This window comes from Lontra canadensis, unplaced genomic scaffold, assembly GCF_010015895.1.
Source record: "Lontra canadensis isolate GAN:19392208 unplaced genomic scaffold, GSC_riverotter_1.0 scaffold79, whole genome shotgun sequence".
NCBI classification, from domain to species: Eukaryota; Metazoa; Chordata; class Mammalia; order Carnivora; family Mustelidae; genus Lontra; species Lontra canadensis.
In genome coordinates this window covers 7179646-7199893 of record NW_022631073.1, presented here as the reverse complement: position 1 = coordinate 7199893, position 20248 = coordinate 7179646, and the positions used below count along the sequence as shown (strand labels likewise).

The window sequence follows — 20248 nt, the reverse complement described above, 5'->3', positions numbered from 1 at the left end:
ACAGCAAGAAGGCTGGGGCATGGCAGGGGCTGGCGAGAGCGGCCCCCCTTGGGGACTCTGATGCTATTTCAATAGAGGTATCTATGAGGCTGGAAACAGCTAGGCACACCCAGGTGCCGGGGCAGCAGGCCCCACTCTCTGCCGTCAACTTTCTAACGGCTCTGCCAAGAGCCAAGGACAGATGGGCTGTGGCTTCTTCTCTAGGGTGCCGCTGGGATGGCGGCGTCAAGCAAGGGGCCATACACGCCTGGGCTCAGAGCCCTCTTTGCAGCCACTTCCTCACTGTGGACCTTGGGCAGCTCCCTCCACCCGAGCCTTGTTTTCCTCATCCACGAGCTGGATAAGCACAGCCCACGTCAGAGGGGGCCCGCAAGGAAGAAAGAAAATGAAGCATATAAACGTTCTTCATGAATCTAACCTGTTGCATGGATGGGTGGGTCCACACCCCATCAGGCCCGGAGACCGGCCATCCGGCTGAGGGCTGACAGCATTTGGATCCTCTAGCTGATGTTTTCACATCGCCCGGCACTGGCCAGAGGCTCAGCTGGCAAGCCACGTGTGCCGGGCCCCCCCACGTCAGGCTTTTAGTAGCTCCAATGAGCCCCTAACCAGGTCAATCTGGACACAGGAAGAACGGACGCTCAGAGCCATTAAGGAACCACAGGACTCCAGCCACTAACTAGGTTGCCACACATCTCCTCTTATTTGGAGAGAATGTGGCTCTCAAGACATTTGGGTGTATTCTTAAAAAATATATATATATATCATTATCAAAGGAAATAATTACAAAGCATTAAATGAGAAAAGCGTGTCATGCTGTGCTTGACCGTCATCTTCATCCAACACAAAGGTGCTTAGAAAAAGACCCTAGGACAAAGGACCCAAAGCCTTGCACCTGGCTGGCCCTCCCCACCCGAGTGTGAGCAGTGACATCCTCTCCACCCTGGGACCCAAACGGGACCACACTGGAACACAGACTCTCAGAAAGGGGGCATTTCTAATGGTTGCCATGTTGGGGGCAATGGGAGAGAAGGGGACTCCCAGGGATGGGATGGGACTTCCGGTCCCGAGGCCTGCAGGCGTGGGGGTGGCGGTGGGGGTTGAACAGTGAGGGCTTATTTTCCACTTGTAGCAGAACAAGCAGAAGGGAGTGGCGGAGACAGAATCTGCCTCTGACTCAACCGAGGTTCTCCCCTCCCAGGACCGGCTGTGGCTGCGCCGTGGGAGGCCCGGGGTAGCAAGGCCGAGCCCTGTCGTGCGCAGGAACGGCTTCCTTCCCAGCCCCGCGGAGGGGCGGTGGCAGGAGCTCGCTCCCTTCAGTTACCAGAATGGCCAGAGCTACTGGGTAGGGCTGCAGGAGGCTCAGCCTTCCCCAGGCTGCTGACTCGACCCCCTCCCGCTTGGGAGTTCCTGAGTCTGCAAGCTTGTGGCCTTTTGAAAAGAGCCGTCCTGCCTCCTGCGACTACTCACCTGCCCATGTCTGGCCCAGGGAGCCCTGAGGGCAGGTTCACACCAGGTCATCCTGGCTCCCTTGAAAAGCAAGAGAGGCCAGAAGGGCATGGAGAGCATTTGCCAACAGTCAGGACTCAAATGAGCCATAGGTCCCAAAACAGTGACCAGGTTATATGAGCCCAAGGCGCACACATGTCACGGAATTCTGGGAAATCCCATTTTAACTGACAGTAACACAGAATATGGGCTCTGGTGCCTAGGACTGCCTCCTAAGGCCCTCAGGCTATCAGTCATTCCTAACCTCCCGACTGTCCTGCTTGCTCTCAGCCAGAGACAGTGGTCTGACTTGCCACATTCGGGTGACAATGCTGCCAAGACCCTCAAGGACGGTCACACCCCATCTCACACTCACAGGCCAGGACCATCCCTTCGCCGATGCCCCCTCTCGCAGGACAGGCAGTCCATTCTGAGGCTTACAGTCTCCACATGAATTAAGGGTTTGTGCCAACACCCACTGGGCTGGTAAGGGTCCCCAAAGCCATAGCCCTCTTGGACATCAATAGAAAACCAAGGGGCTCCTCCTTGCACCAGACTCCTCCTCACCTTTTCCAAGACATGCCCCCCACAGACTGTCCTGGGCCAATACAGGGCACACTGGATGCTGAGGGAAGAGGAAGGGGGAAGAACCACCCAGCGCTGGGATTCTGCACAACGACCCCTCCTTGAAGGAGGCTCTACCACTCTGGGTGACAGGTCATTGCCGTCTGGAGCACTGCTCAGCAGCAGAGCTGGGGCCAGCCCAGGTGCAGTCCCTGACCATGCCCCCTGCCCTAGCCTCTGGCGTCACTCACGCTACCCTTCCCCATGGAAGATCCTTCTGCTTTTCTGCCCCTTGTTTCTCCCCAGTCAGCCACATCTCAGGTCTATGAAGCACTATGTCTCATGTAATCTTTGCTCCTGCTTATTGTCTGTCTACCCACACAAGGGGGAAGCTTCTAGAGACCAGGGCCTACAGCCACCCTGCCCCACACTGCAGCCTTAGCAACAAAGAGCAACACGCGGGCACACTAGGTGTGCACCCAGCGGCACTGCCCCAGAATGAAAAGAATCCGCACAGAGGGAGGCAACGGGATCCGGCTTCTAGTTTTCCTGCCCTGAGGTGGCCCGCATACAGCAGGAACCCAGAGAGAGGTTCTGGACTGAATGGAAAGTGAGAGACAGACCAGACATGGGTCCTATGTGGGTATGAAGGAAACTCAGGTGGAAGCCCAGATTCGGGCCCTGGCATGGCCAGGCCAGGGAGTCTGGGAAGCAGACACGATGTGGGCATGTTTTGGGTTTTCCCACACAAAATGCACACGCTTGTGTGCACGGGCAGTGTGGACACACTGCAGGCCCCATGACTGGCCGTGTCCTGCATGAGCATGGGGGCCTCAGGCTCCAGGGGCACCACTGTGGTAGGTGGGCAGACGTTCCCGGTTCCACTGCCAGAAAACAGAATGGGCTCCTGAGAAAAAACGAGTCAAGCCAGCTCCCCGAACGCCCAGGCAAACTATTCGAAAACAAAAAAACCAAAGCAGGGGCGCCTGGGTGGCTCAGTGGGTTAAAGCCTCTGCCTTCGGCTCAGGTCATGATTCCAGGATCCTGGGATCGAGCCCCGCATCGGGCTCTCTGCTCAGCGGCGAGCCTGCTTCCCCTTCTCTCTCTGTCTGCCTCTCTGCCTACTTGTGATTTCTCTGTCAAATAAATAAATAAAAATTTAAAAAAAAAAAAAAACCAAAGCAGGGCCCTGGCCAGAGGCACCCCTGCTCCAAGCTGTGGGACGGGGCCGACGCTGGAAACGGCTCTTGCGCTCGGACGGCGTGGGAACGTCTGGTCATGCTGTGTTCGGTGCAGCCACTACAAGCCCCGGGACGGGCAGCAGGTTGACCGGGTCACGTGAGACCTGTCGTCCAAGCCAGCTGAGCGGGTTCAGTGATGCTAATGGGAACCCGCGTTATTACAAACTCAGGGTATGAAAGAATCGACACATTCACCACAGACCTTGGACCACAGAGCCTAAAAGAATTCAATTCTATTTTGTGCTGCACCAAGAATTTTGTGGGGACTTTTTTTTTTTTAAGACTGTGTCTGGGGGCGCCTGGGTGGCTCAGTGAGTTAAAGCCTCTGCCTTCGGCTCGGGTCATGATCCCAGGGTCCTGGGATTGAGCCCCACATCGGGGAGCCTGCTTCCTCCTCTGTCTGCCTGCCTCTCTGCCTACTTGTCATCTCTGTCAAATAAATAAATAAAATCTTAAAAAAAAAAGGGGGGGGGCACCTGGGTGGCTCAGTGAGTTAAAGCCTCTGCTTTCGGCTTAGGTCATGATCCCAGGGTCCTGGGATAGAGCCCCGCATCAGGCTCTCTGCTCAGCGGGGAGCCTGCTTTCCTTCCTCTCTCTCCGCCTGCCTCTCTGCCTACTTGTGACCTCTGTCAAATAAATTAAAAAACAAACAAATAAATAAATAAATCTTAAAAAAAAAGACTATGTGTCTGCTTTTCTTATTGGTTAGAGTGAGAAACTGGTGCTAAGCTCATGTGTTTTGTTTTCATAAGGACTGTTTCTTTCATTTTTCTGTTTTAAAGGAACAAATTCCTATTGTCACAGCTCCGCAGTATGTTTGAACCTGCAGACTCCATGGGCTCATTGGGCCGGAAGGCACCTCTAGAGCCCCCACTCAGTGACACAGCTGTTCAGAGAAAGGACTGAGAACCATGACATTGAGTGCTGGCTACCTCTGGGGTTGATTCCAGAAGGATCTCACTTTCTGTTCTTAAATTTCTGAATTGTAATGTTTTGCCTTCTAAACTTGGAAATTTTTACGTGTATGCATTAATTTTGTAAGCAGAAGAAACAAGAAATTTAAATGAATCTAGAGAGGCTCCTGGGTGGCCCAGTCATTAAGCGTCTGCCTTCGGCTCAGATCATGATCCCGGGGTCCTGGGATCGAGCCCCGCATTAGGCTCCCTGCTCGGCAGGGAGCCTGCTTCTCCCTCTCCCTCTGCTGCTCCCCTGCCAGTGTTCCCTCCCTCACTGTGTCTCTTGTTGTCAAATAAATAAATAAAATCTAATAAATAAATAAATAAGTCTAGAAATCATCTGCTTTTGTATATAAGCGTCTGTCCCTACTCCAACAAGAACATTGCTATGTGCCAAGAATGCAGTCCTACATGCCACTGAGGATGTAGTGGCACGTAAGTGTGAGAGAGCTGTCACTTCATGTGACTCCCTATTACCAGACCCACTTCACAGATGAGGATATGGAAGCTCAGGGTCCCACAGCTAGATCTGTAACCAGCTGTCTGCTTCCCGGGGCCCTGCTCTCAGGTAGCCTGCTTCCCTGCCTCCCCACAGACTTGAGGGCTCCTTTCTCTCTGCCCCTTTTCCTGCCTGGCCCCTGGAAACAGCTGTCCTAGTAAACCACAAATAGCACAGAGGCCACAGACTGGGTGAGCACTCTGGAGATGTCTGGGTCACACTGGTGACCTGTCTCCCAAAGTTGAAGAGCGGGGTCAGTTCCTGGCCTCCCCCAGCAGACTGTGTGAGGCAGGGGAAAGGCATGGGCCAGCAGAAGCCTGGGGGAGCAGCTTTGCTAGGTGTGAAACTGAAGAACACGCTGGCGTGTTCGGGAATAGGGACGCTACAAGGCAGGTGGTGGAGGCCTGGCTCTCGTCGGTGCTGCCTGACACTGTGCCACCCTGGGAGGTTTCAGGACCAGAAGTCCCAGGCCACCTCTGCCAGGGTTTCAGGCCACAGACCCCAGACCAGATGTCGAGCAGGTCCCCTCCCAAGTGCTTCCACCTGCCCAGTCCTGCTGACATGTTCACACTGTTTCCCAGAAGGTGCTCTGCGAAGGGGTCGGCCCCCACACATGTATGCAAAATGCTGCGTCCTCCAGCCCCTCAGACACACAGCACATTCCTGCTCAGAGAAGCGTCACCTTTCAGAGACCTGTATCACTGGGTTAGACCTTGGAGAACCTTCTCTACGAGTCCAGCACAGGGAGAGAGTCTGCAAAGTCTCCCTCGGGAGACGGGCACAAAGGTGCAGACGAGTTCCTAGCAACGGGCAAAACACCCTGACAGACTTACCTTCCCCGCCCCCAGAAGGCAGGGCAGGAGCTGTGGGGACAGGACAGGCTGCCAGGGGCAGGACTCCAGGACTGCATTCCTCCCCTCCACCTACGCTCCTACCTCTGCCTGGGAAATCTTCTCTGGCCTTTCTTCCTCGGACCCTGCTTCCAGGGCCTCCCGAAGGCTCCCCCGGGCGCACAGGCTAGGCACACACTCCTGACTGTACCTCCTGGCTGGGAGTCCCGCACCTGCCACAGGCAAGTCACCAACCACGTCTCTGCTACCCCATCCTCAGCGGTGAGCCGCGTGACAAAAAGGGTCTTTGTGTCCCGGGGCTGAGTTGAACATCAGGAGAGCTCATACCAACCGGAAGCAGCAGGGGTCAGAGAAGGGCCTGCAGCCTCATCCCGGCGACCCAGTGTTTCCCAGGGCCCTGGGGTGCTGCTGGGGGCACAGGGGAGCACGCGCCTTGCCCAGGCGGAAACAGCCTCCTGGCTCTGTGCGGGCCGCTGCACGCTGCCCAGGCACGGGGCGGCCTCAGCCAGGGATCAGGCCGGCCTCTGGGAACCGAGTCTGGGGTGGAGCGCGGGACAAAAGCCCAGCCAGCGGGGGCCTTTACATGTCAGAGCAGTCGTCCCTCCCTTATTTCACAATGCGGCTCCAAAAGCACCTCGCAGGGCCAAGTTCTGTTACCACAAAGTTAATATCCTCTAGCAACTTCCGAGCTGGTTGTCTGCCTCCGGGGCCAGGACACATCTGGCCGGCAGAGAGATTTCTGGATCCCTGGCCAGGGTGAACTTTCTAGGGGTTTGTCTTGAATGATGAGAACCCCAGGGCCACCCCCCACCCCCCTGCGGCCTCACTGGAGTTTTGTTCCACCACACTGAGAGGAACAGCCTCACCAAAATTCTTCGAGGGACAGGAGAAAATTCAGGCAGTGAGTGAAAGCAGAGGAAATGAACAATCGTCTTTGGCCCACGCTCCTCAGGCATGGCAGCGACAGACGAGCAGCCTGGAAAAGATGGGAGCGTTGGGGCTGGACAGGCCATCTGGCACACCCTCCCAGAGCCACGCACCATGAGAACGCGGTTTTCATTTAAAAAAAAAAAAAAAAAATCACGTTTTGTGCCCTGAGATACACTGAATGACTCGTTCGGACACCAGGGCCCCAGTTAGCCAAAACTCACAAACTCTGGCCGCTCCTTTTCCGCTGTCCCCTCTCCAGCACCGTGTTCTTATTTGCCACTTGAGGAGCACAGGAAAAGCCATGCAGGGGCCAAGTTTCGGCTCAGCAGAACTTTAGCCAATCGGGTGGGCCGCGTTACGTCACCCCCGCATTCCTGACCGCCAGGGTAACAGTATTGGGGCCCTTTCTATGAGTAGCTTTCAGTGAGAAACCGACAAATTCCAGTCACTTTCCATACGGGGAAACTAAGGCACGGGGCCATCTTGATCAGAGGCTGGGATAAATTTCTTAAAGGGCTAAACAGTAAGTATTTTAGGCTCTGTGGCCCATCCAGTCTCCGTTTTAACATGAAAGTCATCACAGGCAATTTACTAAGTAAGCTAACATGGCTATGTGCCAATAAAACTTTATTTGCAAAAACAGGCAACAGCTGTGGGCTGTGGTTTGCCGATCCCTGATCTAGATGGTTTGAGGTGACAACTGTCACCTTTCCTGGAAAACACTGCCCACAACTGTAGAGTTATGAACCCACCCCACCACACATGCCCCAGGGGTCCACCTGGCAGAAGTCTAGTTAAAATGCTGAACCTATTACAAAATAGTAAGTCACCCCTGCACAGAACTCCATGGACACTGGGCCCTGGTCCTCCACAGTCCTGCTCTGTGATGAGGGCATTCCCTATGCCCTCCCAGCACGGGCTCAGGGGCTCATGGCTCCCCTCTGTTCCACCTAAAACCCCGGAGAAACCAGAGACGGCCCCAGCAGACTGAAGCAAAGGCAAGGAGAGCTCCCTGGGATACACGGCCTCTGAAGAGACCCACCAGGGTCCCAAAACCTGGGATGAGGACCGTACTCCCCCCTGCTCTCTTCCTTCTCCAGGATGGCAGGTTTGTGGGCCTAGCTTCATGGCCAGCACCCTACGCCTTAGGTCTCTCTAGGGCCTGGGTTGGGGCAGTGGGGAAGGTCCACGGAGGGAGCAGCCCTTCATCTTCACACACCGCCCCGTGCTGTGGGAGCCCACGACACCTCACACAGCTTCCTGAGCTCCACCAAGGCCACCATCAGTGCCCCTATTAGGGCGCTGCTTGCTGTCACTGCTTCAAAATGGTCTCAGGTTTCAGTAATAATCCAATCGTAGCCTACTTCATCCAGATTGGTGACAACTGTCACCTCAGATCGTCTAGACAGTTCCAACAGCTGGTGGAGTGGGGGCCAGATCAGGGTCCCCTGGCAATGTCATGGGAGAACCCAGCTGCCATCCCAGAACTGGGTACTGACCTTTGAGCTCATCCCTGTCACTGTCTTCAAACCAGAGAGCCTTTCGTGTCCAGGGATGATCTGTCCCATCAAGGACCCACCAGAGCTGAGGGTCCCATTAAGGACCCACTAGAGCTGAGGAAGGAGACCTGCTTCCAGCCCAGCCTCAGCTCCATGATACCAACCCCCCCACTGGCTCTCACCCTCTGTACAGACACCCAAGGTGGGAAGGGCCTGGCACCCTGAGCTCTGCCCAGGGCCCCTGATGGGGACAGAAACTTGAACAAGCATGGAACTTGCAGGCACGCCAGGCCCTGGGAGTTTGGGTAACACTCTGGACCTCAGTCTCTTCTGCAAAATGGGGACAGCAATCCCCACTTTCCAGGGCTGTGATGAAGACAACACGGAACACCACAAACATAAATCCCGTCTCTGGTCCACAGGTGAGGTAAGGACAGGGACACGTAGGCATTGCAAGCACACAGTCATACGTGGTGAGAGCCATCAGTGACGTGTCTATCCGTTCACTGGAGTTTCAGAGAGTGGGGCCCAGGCCACAGGAGGTGCACGTCTCCGGCTAAAGGTTCCCGGCATGAACCATGCTGTCCTCATTCCCAGGGAGAAGGGAATGGCAGGCTGACCAGGCAGCTGACCTAAACTAATGCAGAAAGCTCCAATGTCTCACTATTCTGGCTTTGCTGCTGCCTGAGAGGAAAAGGAAGCTGTATCTCACTTGGTTTGCCTCCCCAAGGACAAAGCTGGTTATCGTCCTCTTCCCCCTGATGAATGTTTATATGCCTTCTTGCTCTGACCTGTTTGCACAATGGTCTCCTGGGTGCACTCTTGAGACCAGATCCCCAAGGCAATGGATTCAGAGGGTCCCAGACCCAGGAAATGACATCTGATCCTTTCTTAGGGACCTGATGGCCTTCCCTGGGCTCAGGACTAAGACCTACTCCTTACCCTGCCTGCGAGGCCCAGCCCTGAGTTGGCCCTGCCAATCCCTCACAGTCCCTCCTGGACACCCCCTCGCACCAGCCTGCATTGCCCTGAACTTGCCAAGCCCACCCCACCTGCCCACGTTTGTGCTCACTGTCCCTCATCACCTGTGCCTGGCTGAAGGCGTCTCGTTATTAGATCACCTCCTGAGTGGCCGCCTTGTCACTCCAACCTAAAGCGGGCCACATGCCCCCTCCCACCTGGCATCCACATCTGGCCTATTTTATTTTCTTTATAGCACCTACTGGCACCTGCAAGTTTCTTGCCTGTTATTCATTATCTACCCCTCTTTCTAGAAAATAGCTTCCGTGAAAATGAGAACCGAGCGCGGCCTGTGGAGACACCCTCAGGGCCTTGCTGAGTGCCTGGCACTCATGGGTCACCACCGGATGAGACCAGGAGAGACAGAGAGGAAGAGTGAGAACACCGTTCTGGGATGCTGGATGGTACAGAGGGACCACGCTCGGCCGCGTGGCAAAAAGAGGGTAGGCGTTCCCACGGCAGCTCTGGCCAATCCCAGAGCCAGAGGCTCAGCTCCAGGCTCCCTGGCCTCTGAGCCCAGCATTGCGGTGGGGTGGGGTGGGGTGGGGTGGGGTGGGGTGGGGTGGCGGGGAGGCTCTGCCATCTGCTCCCCTCGAGACTCCTGTGAATAGGAGCGCTGGGAGTGGGGGAGTAGGGCTGCATCCTCCTGCTTGTTTCCCGTGGCTGTCACCATCACTGGCCTGATTCCTGACCCGGCAGGGCCCTCTGCCCCATGCCCGGCAGCTGCCACAGCCCGCGGCTTTCCCAACATGTGCTGCAGCTTCGCGGCGCTTCCTGTCCCTAGCCCCGGGGCCTGTGGCCTCCAAGCTCTGCAGCTTGCAGAACCGCGGCCTCCCCTTTGTCACCGTCGCCCGGGTGGGAGCAGCTTCCTGCCGTTGCTTCCTCCATGGTATCTCGTGCTCTTGTCTTGGCTTCTCGGTTCTCCAGAAACCCAATTAACAACCCCTCGCGGTGAGCCCTCCGTGGACACGTGGGTGGTTTCTGTCCCCCACCGGGGCCCTGGCTGCTCCAGGCAGCCTTCTGCATGCTCTCCGTGCACGAGCTCTGGCGAGGAAGCAGCTGCAGCCCCCACCGCCACGACCACCCGCTCCACGCAGATTAAATGCATTAGAGGGCCCTGCACTATCTCAGGGAGAGAGCTGGCACCTGGTGGCTTTCAGTGACACATTACCGACGCGAGCTCACTGCTACTGCCAGTGAATGGTGCTTCTGGTCGTTGCGCTGTATTTTGGAACCAACCACCTCTTTTGTTTTCCAAGACAGAAAAGAAAGCCACCCCACTCCCTCCCCAAAAGGAGCTGTCCAAGAGCCCTACTATGCCCAACTTTCAAAGGGGGCATTGTTCATCATTTGGCCGTGAATAGGCAATTACCAGCCACTCCAAGTCCAATCGAACCAAGCTCCCACCGGCCTAGGGACTGCAGCTTGCCCTCCCGTGTGGGCTTTCCTGTCTTTAGTTCTCGACTGGGGCCCGACGCTGGGAGCAGCAGCAGTAACTCAGGACAGCTGATACTGCAAAAATGTTGTAAATAAACAGCCCGTGTCCGAAGGGGAGATTCTCTGTCCTTGGGACGTGGAGGGCTGTGCTGTGAAAGGGGCAACAGTAAGCTTCCATCCTGTGCTGGATCCATGGAAGCCAGCGGCCGCCCTGGGCAGAGGTACAGGCTCGTGTCAGATGAGTCAGCTCAGGGTCTGCCTCGTAATTAAGCACAGGCCTGTCTCAGGGACACCGCTCCGTGCCTCCCTGTCTCCCACCCTCCCTGGGGCTCTCTCAGCCCCACAGTCTTGCCAAGGGCTTGGAGCGCCTTCCCAGGAGGTATTATCCCAACATCCCAATAAGGAAGCTGGAAGAGGGCAGGGAATCCCAGAGTCCCTCCAGGGCTGTCAAGCATCCCCGTCCCCTGCATCCTTCCGGGCTGCGCTGGGATTACATGCTCTTCTAGTAGATTCACAGAGGCCACCGCAGATGCCACGTTTTCCAGAGCTGCTGCCCCAGCTGCTGTAAACAGATCAGCTGTGGCACCGCTGAAGCAGGATCCAGCAGGACAAGCACTCAAACCTGTAAGAGAAGGGCCCTAAGCTGCCCTCAGCCTTCTCCAGCCCAGAGTGGCACCCACTTTCAGGTGGGCAAGGACTAAGAGGCTTCGGCACAGGAGTCAGAGGTCTAGGGACAGGGCAGGAATCGAGCTTCCACAACAGGGAAAGACAGGCCGGTTGGCAAAGCACTGAGATGCAAGGATTTGGGGGTGGGATGGTTTCAAGGGTGGTTGCGGAAACCAAAGGAATTGTAGTGGTTGACTACACTTCACTTTTACTGAGAAAAGATCAAGAAAACGGGCAGAGTGAGGGCTGCGGGTCAGATACCAAGACAGGCATACATCCAGCAGACACTAAACTGAGTAGTTTAAAGGAAGCGGTCTTTGGGGATTAAGGCTCTGGCTTCTCTGCCCCTGAAGTCCGTGACTCAGTCGACTTGGAAGCTAATGACAAGAGGAAGCCATCGGCCTGTTGAACACCCCCAGAACGTCTGAGCCTCAAACTCAGACCAACACAAGCACTGCCCCTGCTCTGGGCTCACCCACTACCATCTGCCGACGAGCTCCTGTCTCCCCACAGCCCTCAGTCTGGGCGGCTCACCCCGCCAGTAAGGAGCTTTCTCCGGGGCACTGCCCCTCCCCTGCTTAAAACTCTCTGAAGCCCCTGCCTGCATCAGAATAAAAGCCAGAGGACTTGAGCACGCCTACAGAGGAAGCCCCCATGCGGGGGCCCTTGCCCCCTCCTCCACTCTATTCCAGCCACACGGGGTTCCTCTCAGCCCCTCCTAACTCCGACCTTCGCATCTGTGCTTCTCCTGGGGCCGCCAGGCCCCATCTCACCCGCAGCAATTCCAGGGCTGCCCCGTGGCTTATTTCCCTCCTGAGGCCGAGTCTACCGTGCTTTGAGAACACTCTGGAAGCCTGGCCTCTTTCAAAGGCTCCCACAAGCCCAAGACACCCAGCACTCGCAGCCTGTGGACAGGGCATAAACAGTCCCACTGGGTTCCTGCTCATTCACGCTGCCCCCAAGCCCAGACTCTGGATGGTGAGCAGGGACTCGGAAGCCGCCTTTAAGAACCCAGGCGCAGGGACCGGCCTCACACATGTCCAACACTGCATGTTAGCTGTCTTTCCAGACAGTTCCAAGGCAGCGTAAGTCGACCCCAAGCTCTCTCTGGAGCTCGGGAAGGTTCACCGTCAGGTAGGGATGCCGCTGCTCCGCCAGCACAATGACTCAGCAGGGCCACCCAAGGACCAAGGACCAGGAAGTTAGAAAACTGGGCTCCTGCATCCCTTCTCCAGCTTGCGCCTTTCCAAATCCCGGCTGACCCAGTGCCTCCTGACGGAGGGGCCTTGACTCCTGGTGCTGTCACCACACAAGGTAAGTCCATCCCGGGCCTCTGCAGAGTCACCAGGTTGGGCCCTGCTGCTCCCAAAGCCTGCTCTGTCAGGGAGCTCCCAGAACACCCTGGCACTGGGGGCCCTGGCTCAGACCCACGGATTCAGGCCCTGGAGTCAGGCCCAGGAAGCAGCAGGCCCTCTCAGCCATGCCTGTGCACACCCACACATGGTCAGAAACCCAGGGCTCAAAGAAGCAAGACGACGGGTTCACAGCACAGCGGGGTGCAGAACTGGGTCCCAACCTGGGTCTTCGAGTTCCAGACACAGCTGTGCTCCCGATGACAGGCCCCGCTTCGTCTCTCTGGTACTGCGGAAGTGTCTACCCCGTGGCAGCCTAGCAAAACCCCCACCGGGGAGGCCCGGAGCCCTGGGTCCAAACCCCAATAAGGCAACTCAACAACTCCGACAAGACGCAGAAGTCTCTGGGCTCCACGCCCTCTCCTGGGGAGCAGAGACACAGCCAGGACCTCTGAGCGGCAGAGACAAAGAATCGCCACAGGGAGGAGGTCACAGGGATGAATGACAGGTCCTTCTTTTTGACAAATTTTTCTCCCTTACTCCTAATGTGTCACCACCAGTAGCCTGATGGCAGAGGGGGAAAGTGAGCCCCTTTCTGATTCCAGAACTCTGAGGGCTGACCCTGGGCACACACAAGTGTGTCACACTGATGAGCTCAGTCAGGGCCGACAACAACACGGCAGGCGGACATGGTGCTACCCCACCTCGATGCTGGGCAAACACGCGGCAAGGGGTCAAGAAGTCGCCCAGGGTGAGGCTCAAGCCCACCCCATGGGCAGAGCCAAGGCCCTGTTCTCCACCAGCCCTCTGTTTCCCCATGTCTCTGCCCACAGTCTGCTTCTTCTTCAGTGGACTGGGGGGCAACACAGGTTTCCTCAAAACCCTCCCCTCCGGGCCCCTGGAATTGAAGCAAAGAGGTAGGAGCCACCTAGCCCACAGACCCTTCCCACTCTGGCCTCCATGGAGTGGGACTAGAGATGTCCTCAGGTGCGCTGGCCTCCACAGGACAGGGCCACCAGCTCACAGGCCTCTGTGCCCGGGACCAGAGCGGTGCCCAGCAGCTGCAGATGCTCCAAGCACACCTGGGGAGCATGAGGGGCTCCCACCCAAACGACCGGCTTCCGAAGCAGAGGCCCTCCGGAAAGCCCAGGGCACCCCAGAGTTGTGTTGCCTCACATCTTCTAAGACACCCTTCGGCTCAGAAAGGCCCACAATTAAAGCATGGAAAATCACCAAGTGGCACTAAAAGCTGCCTCGCTGGCATGTCCCCAGCTGAACTCCTTCTATTTTCCTTTTCCCAGGAGAGCAAATCTATTGTGTCAACACTCGGCCCCAATCTGAGTGACCTTAAGCAGATTACTTATGCAACCTGGTGGCTGCAACGGGACGGCAAGGAGTGATCCAAGCATCTGCACAGGGGTTTCCCTGAATCATGAGAACCCCCGTCAGGGGTGCTGCACCGTCACTGACAGGCCTACTTCTGACAGAAAAGAAACCCTGGGCAGAACTGAAACTAGTCTCCGGCTCAGCCCTCTCCGCTCCCCCACGGCCGGCAGGACCCCAGCCTCATGCTGACACCACCTCTCCCGGGAGTGGCGAGCCCCGCTGACGCCCAGAACCGGAGCAAAGGGAAACAGGCGATAGAGGGCAGCTTCGATGTTCATCGGCGTGCGAGCCCCTGGCTGGACCCACCCTGCCGGAATCCTCCCCTCGCCCATGAGAAACAGGAACTGCCATTCCCATTTTACAGACTCGGAAGTGGAGGCCTACAGAGGGTGACTTGCCTAAGGCACACAGCTCAAAAGTGGCAGAGGGGGAAACTGAGCCCCTTTCTGATTCCAGAACTGAGGCCTTCACTTCCACACCCACCAGGTCCTGTAAGGGTCGCCGGGGTCGCCCACCTGCAAAGGCCAACTGGGCTGTCCTTGTGGAGGACGGATCACAGCAGCAGGAGGAGCCCTGAACCTGGAGTCAGGAGGCCCAGGGTTAGCGCTCCTGGCGTCCTGAAGAGCCACGTGGCTTTGGGCAAGTCGCTGACTCTCCTGGGACTCCAGAGGCCTCACCCTCAAGTGAAGAGACTGACGGAGGGAGATCGATCAGCAGTGGCTCCCATGATGGCAGAGGGAAGGAGTCTACGACCTCCCAGTTCAACCAGAAAGACTGCTGCGACTGACCAGCACTGTCTGTCGAGAGCACGCGCTGGACCAGCGCCCAGAGCTGCCGCTCCCGGCCAACCACCAACCACTTGATGGTCTAAGTTTTGGGGTTTGTTTTTTTTTTAAGATTTAATTTATTTACTCATTCATTCATTCATTTAAGGGAGAGAGTGCATGTGCATGAGCCGGGGATGGGGGTGAGGAGCAGAGGGTGAGGCACAAGCAGACTCTACTCCACGCAGAGCCTGACATGGGGCCAATCCCGTGACCCTGAGATCATGACTTGAGCCAAAACCCAGGGTCAGACGCCTGACCGACTGAGCCACCCAGGCGCCCCCTAACGATCCAAGTCTTAAAGACTCTCTCCCTTGGTTCAAGCCCATTCTGATTGTTTCCTCACCAGAAGCAGCTACTCCCATGTGCCCACAGTTGGTTTTGCCTTTACTTTTATTAAGCATCTATTTCATTCCAGTTAGCAATCCCGGGCTTTCTGTGACCATCTGTACTCTGTGCTGTATGGGGCGACCCATTGCTGAGGGCCTCTGTCTGCCGTCAGTGTGTCCTCCAGGGCAGCAGGAATGGTCTATGCGTGCAAGGCAGCAGAAAACGAAAACCAGCCCAGCGGCCAGCCGGGGCCAGTGCAGACAGGAGGAGGCTACGAAGGCTCGGACACACCAGGCCTGAGCCCAGGGACTTTGCCAAGGAAAAGCACAGCTGGGTGGGGCTGCTGGGGCCGCCTGAGGAGGGAGGTCACGCAGCCAGGGGTGTGAAGGGCCACCCCACATGGTGGCTGAGGAGGGCCCCTCCCTGGTGGAAGGCAGCCCCCACTGGCAAGCTAGACGGAGAGTGGAAGGCTGACCCAGGGATGCCCTGCCGATGAGTGTCTGTGATACCCCTCTGATGGCTTCCGGCACCAGTGCCTTACCCCGCAGAGCCCCCACAGCCCCAGCCAACCCGGCTGTCCCGGAGACGAGTCCTGGATCAACTCTCAGCAGAGCTTCTAGTCTCAGGCTGCTCCCCTACGCTGCGCCGCCCCCGGCCAGCTTTCTTGGGCCCCTCGCACATCTGCTAACACAACAGTTGCTCCTGTTTCTGGGGCTTCTCCTCCAGGAGGCTGGAGGACTCAGCGCGTGGGCAGCTGCCATCAATCAAACCTCTGTTTCAGCATCCCGACCCTCCTCACAAACGCCTCGCTTCTGTTTGAAGCACTGTTGAGAAATACACAGGCTGCCCCTGCAAGCCAACTAGCTCAGAATTAAAAATACAGCAAGACTGGGACACCCAGGGGCACGGCATTCCGTGGGTCATCTTTTTAACTATCGCTTTTTTCCTGAGATCTTTGCTCACATATATGTGATCTGTGTCTAAAGGGCCATGCACAGCTCAGGCCTCTCTGGGAGTCAACCAGCGCTTGGTAGTCAAGCCTGGTCTCAGAGAAGCAGTAACTAATCACGTCAGCAAAGTCCCGCCAGTAAACAACTCCTGAGCTCAGGCCGGGCCCTGCTCTCAATGGCACACATTGTCATTCTGCAAACAGAGGCTTCAGCTTCACATAAAACACCAGGCAGGAGGGGTCACGTGGGGAAAGCTGAGGGGGAGGTCAGCCAAATGTGACCTGGGCAGGGGCAGGCCTGACTGCCCCTCTGGGCCGCCTTCAAGCAGCTGCTCCGAGAGCCGAGTGGTGGCGAGGACAACAAAAAGGGCGGGCTGGGCCTTCCTGGGCCGGGTCCTGGTGGCATTCCTCCCAGTGGGCACCATCCTCTCTGCAACCATCCTCCCTCCTTCAGAAGCCAGATGGCTGGGGCACCTGCAGCCTCGTTCGGCATCCCTGCCCACGAGCTGGGCACTGAGGTTTTAAGAAGACGTGAGCAAAGGCAGACAGTGTGAAAGTGATTTCTAGCTCCGGACGCTCCGCACCCTGGCCTCGCTGCCTGAGAGGGACACTGCTGTCAGCCGGTGGGCCAGCTGCACCCAGGAATGAGGCCGGGAAGGGGTGGGCCTCTGGTGGGCTCCCAGGATCATGTCTACCTAGCCCTGTGGGCGACAGGCGTGACACAAAACGCCCACACACAGCCCCCTCCTCTGGTGGTAGCAATTCCAACTCTGTCACCACTTCACGCCCCTTGGCTCTGAGCATGGAGCTCACCACGGGCCGGGCTGAGCCGCAGGGCAGGCTCCTTCCCATTTTCAAAAGGAAAGGATGAGGCAAGAAGAGGAACAAAGAAGAAGAAGTAAACAGCAAGGACAGAAAAGGGAGGGGGAAAAACAGAAGGGAAGACATGGGCAGATACAGAAAAAAGGGAGCCCTTCTCATGCACGGAGTGTGCCTCCTGGGACCGTCACCCTCTCTCCCGGTTCCACCTCTGGAGTCGCCCACAATGAGCCCATGCCTTCCCTCCCAAGACACGCAGCAGCAATGCTGATGGTAACCATCAACACACGCCAGCCAGGGCGCCGGGTCGTGCGTGCGCGCGTGTGTGTGTGTGCGTGTGCGCGTGCAGAGACCAACAAGGAGACATGCACAGACGTCTCCATAGATACGGATGCACGCATACACGCCGACACATCTCACACACGTGCGCACGCATGCACACTATTTCCCTTACTCCCCCCGACCCCAACAGTCCAAGGGGGCAGGAGCGGCGGCAGAGGCAGCAGTGGTATGATCTGCTGTGCAGAAATGGGAGGCTGTGTGCCCAGGGCTGCCAGCCTCCTGCCACTCCTCTGGAGGCCTTCTGATGTGCTGATGCCCCCCCTGCAGCCTCCAAATGCAGACCCAAAAGTGAACACCGTGTTCCAGAAGAATCTCAGGAGGGGCCATAATGGACGAGGCTGGAGGGGCTCTGGGTACCCGCCTTGCTCTGGGCACCCTAACAGCTGGAGGAGAGGTCCTGCGTGCTCATCACAGGCCGGCAGGTGTGCTCAGCCCCAGTCAGCGCCTGCAGGAAGCTGGGGTTTGTCAGAACTCCCAGTCACTCCAACCGAAAAGGCACTGTGCACCCATCTCACACATCTGGTCCCAGATCTACACAAAGGGGCTCCTTCACAAAGATGCTCAATTAGCATCCCTTGCCCGCCACCCCCCCCACCCCGCCATAAGTGAGTATTTCTAAACTAAGATCACAAGACCTATGAAAAAGAGTCCAAGATCCAGCTTGGAGAAACAGAGCTGCGCCGACCCCTGGTGCAAGCCTGTCTTCCCAGAAATGAGCAGACCCTGCTACCTCCCCAGCAGTGACAAACGCTCAGAAAGCCGCAGCCCACAGAGGCTGGTATCTGGGGGCAGCAGTCCCATATCAGCTGTCACCTGGCCATAGGCAGGTGTCTGTAACGCCAGTGACAGGCTCAGCTCATGGGGTTCCCAGGCACAGGGTCCTTCACATTCCAGGATGGATCTAGGGCTCTCTGCAAAGGTACAGGGGCTGCCTCAGGCCTGCCTTTCAAAGCTCCTGTAAAAGCAAGGTCTACCTCGTGAGGCCATAAATTATCCAGCAGGGGAGCCAAAGCAGGCCGGGCCCCGTGGAGAGAGGGCTGCCTGGGGCTCCGGAGGCCTGGTCGGGGTGGTTTGGTTCAGGGTCCATCCCCAGGGTTCTGGCCTCCCCCTTCTGGCATACGCCCTTCCCAGGGGCCCCGTCTTCACTTTCCCCGGACTCTGCCCTACCCAGGCCTTGGCTAGAGAAAACCAGGCGGAATCAGGGCGGCCTCCCCAGGATCTTGGAGGCCTGCCTGGAGCCAATGAAGCAATCTACACATCTGGGCACAGCCCCACCGAGCAATATATTTTCAAACAGCTTCTACCCAAGTGAGGACGGGAAACGTCTCCAGTGATGCCCGTGCTGTTACTCCAACTTGTGGGCAGTAAAACAGAATAACATGTGTAAGCTGCTTTTATTACCTATCTAGCTTATTAGCTAATAAAATAAGCTCAACATTAAAAATTTAACTGAAGCAATTTATCGCAGCCAGGACTCAGGGCTCTGGGTTTCCCTCCGAAAGTCACCTAAATCTGTCACCTTTCCAGCCTTTTTACCTATTTAAATTTCTCCAGGGAAGGAAAATTCTAGCCATGTGTCCAAGTAAATGAACGTGGGTTTGATGTTGCCTAGCTAGTAAAGCAAAGAATGTCCACTACTCAGGAAAAAGAAAGGGACACCCGTGGAGGAGTGATGGAACCTGGACAGTGCGGGGGCGGAGGGTGGAGCCTCAGCAGCACAGGGGAGGGCAGAGCAAGTCATGAGCTTGTCCTCTGGCTGCCCCAGGCCAGGGCCGGGCTCCAGAGCAAAGGGCCAGACAGTCTGGACTCTGGGGCCAGGTGCATGCTCAAGGCTCAAGATACCTGCCCCTCTTCTTTTGTTGGCAGGGGTGGGGACCTCTAGACTGGGTGGGGGGAGGCTAGAGAAATGAAGGAAATGCCATCTACAGAAGCAGCATTTCTGTTCTAAGGCAAAAGCAGCTCCGGGCACTGAAGGGAGGCCGTCCTGCCCACAGAGAGGAGGGGTACGTGAGTCTTCCTGCCCGGAGGGGGCCACATGCTGCATGAGCAAGGCCAGCCAGGTTCCATCCCTTAACACACCGCGGTGACCAGTGCTTCCATGACAAGATGCAAAGTCGACAGTTAAACCGTACCATGAAGCACCGGAGGGTCCCCTGTGAGGACACAGAAGAGAGAGACTGCACCCTGCCCACCACACCCACCCGTCCCCACTTTGGGTCACAAGGGCCAACCCTAGTCCCTGAACCTCACGGTCTTGCCCAGGCCTCCTCCGTAAGAACCAAACACAGCTGGCACCCAGGCTCGGAGACTGTCCCATAGTTAGTGTATTCACTCCAAGTTCATCTCATTCAAACCGGTCTCTGAGCTCTGTGTTAGCACAAGGCAGGACTCTAAGACACAGAGGACAGAGTGCAAGGGCCAGGGCATGTGGCCTGAGGCCTCGCCTAGCCAAGAGTGGGGATGATTACAAAGGTGGCACAGAGGATGGCAGTCATACTTTCTGGTCTCGTGATGCTGACAGTTTAATCAAAGGAATAAGTGCTTTCCCCCCATCTCCCACCCTCTGAAACCATGACCCATGGTCCTGACCTCAGGGCCAGCATCATCCAAGTGTCAGTGAATACTGGTCTGTGCTGCAGGGCTGGGTTCCGGGGACAGAGGCTCCAGCGAAGTGCTGGAAGGGGACCACCGGGGTTTGATGACAATGGTCTATGCCTCCCCAACACCCTGCCTCTCACCATCTGTCTGCTCCAATACCGCTAGCATTGTGTCTCTGATTTTAAACGGAGAGAAAGAGACACTTTAAAAAATTCAATTTCGGGGCGCCTGGGTGGCTCAGTGGGTTAAGCCGCTGCCTTCGGCTCAGGTCATGATCTCGGAGTCCTGGGATCGAGCCCCGCATCGGGCTCTCTGCTCAGCAGGGAGCCTGCTTCCTCCTCTCTCTCTGCCTGCCTCTCTGCCTGCTTGTGATCTCTCTATCAAATAAATAAATAAAATCTTTAAAAAAAAAATTCAATTTCATCTTTCTTTGAAGAGAACTTAAAAAACAAGGACTCCTAATCTGCTTTTGGGCACTTCTGAAAGTGGCGCTCCGC

The 20248-nt window shown here is 56.7% G+C and overlaps 1 protein-coding gene across 1 annotated transcript in view; it reads right to left on the bottom strand.

The window, feature by feature from the left end:
- Positions 1-20248, bottom strand: part of FAM53B (family with sequence similarity 53 member B) — a 70114-nt gene that overhangs the window by 28362 nt on the left and 21504 nt on the right. The window lies entirely within an intron of this gene.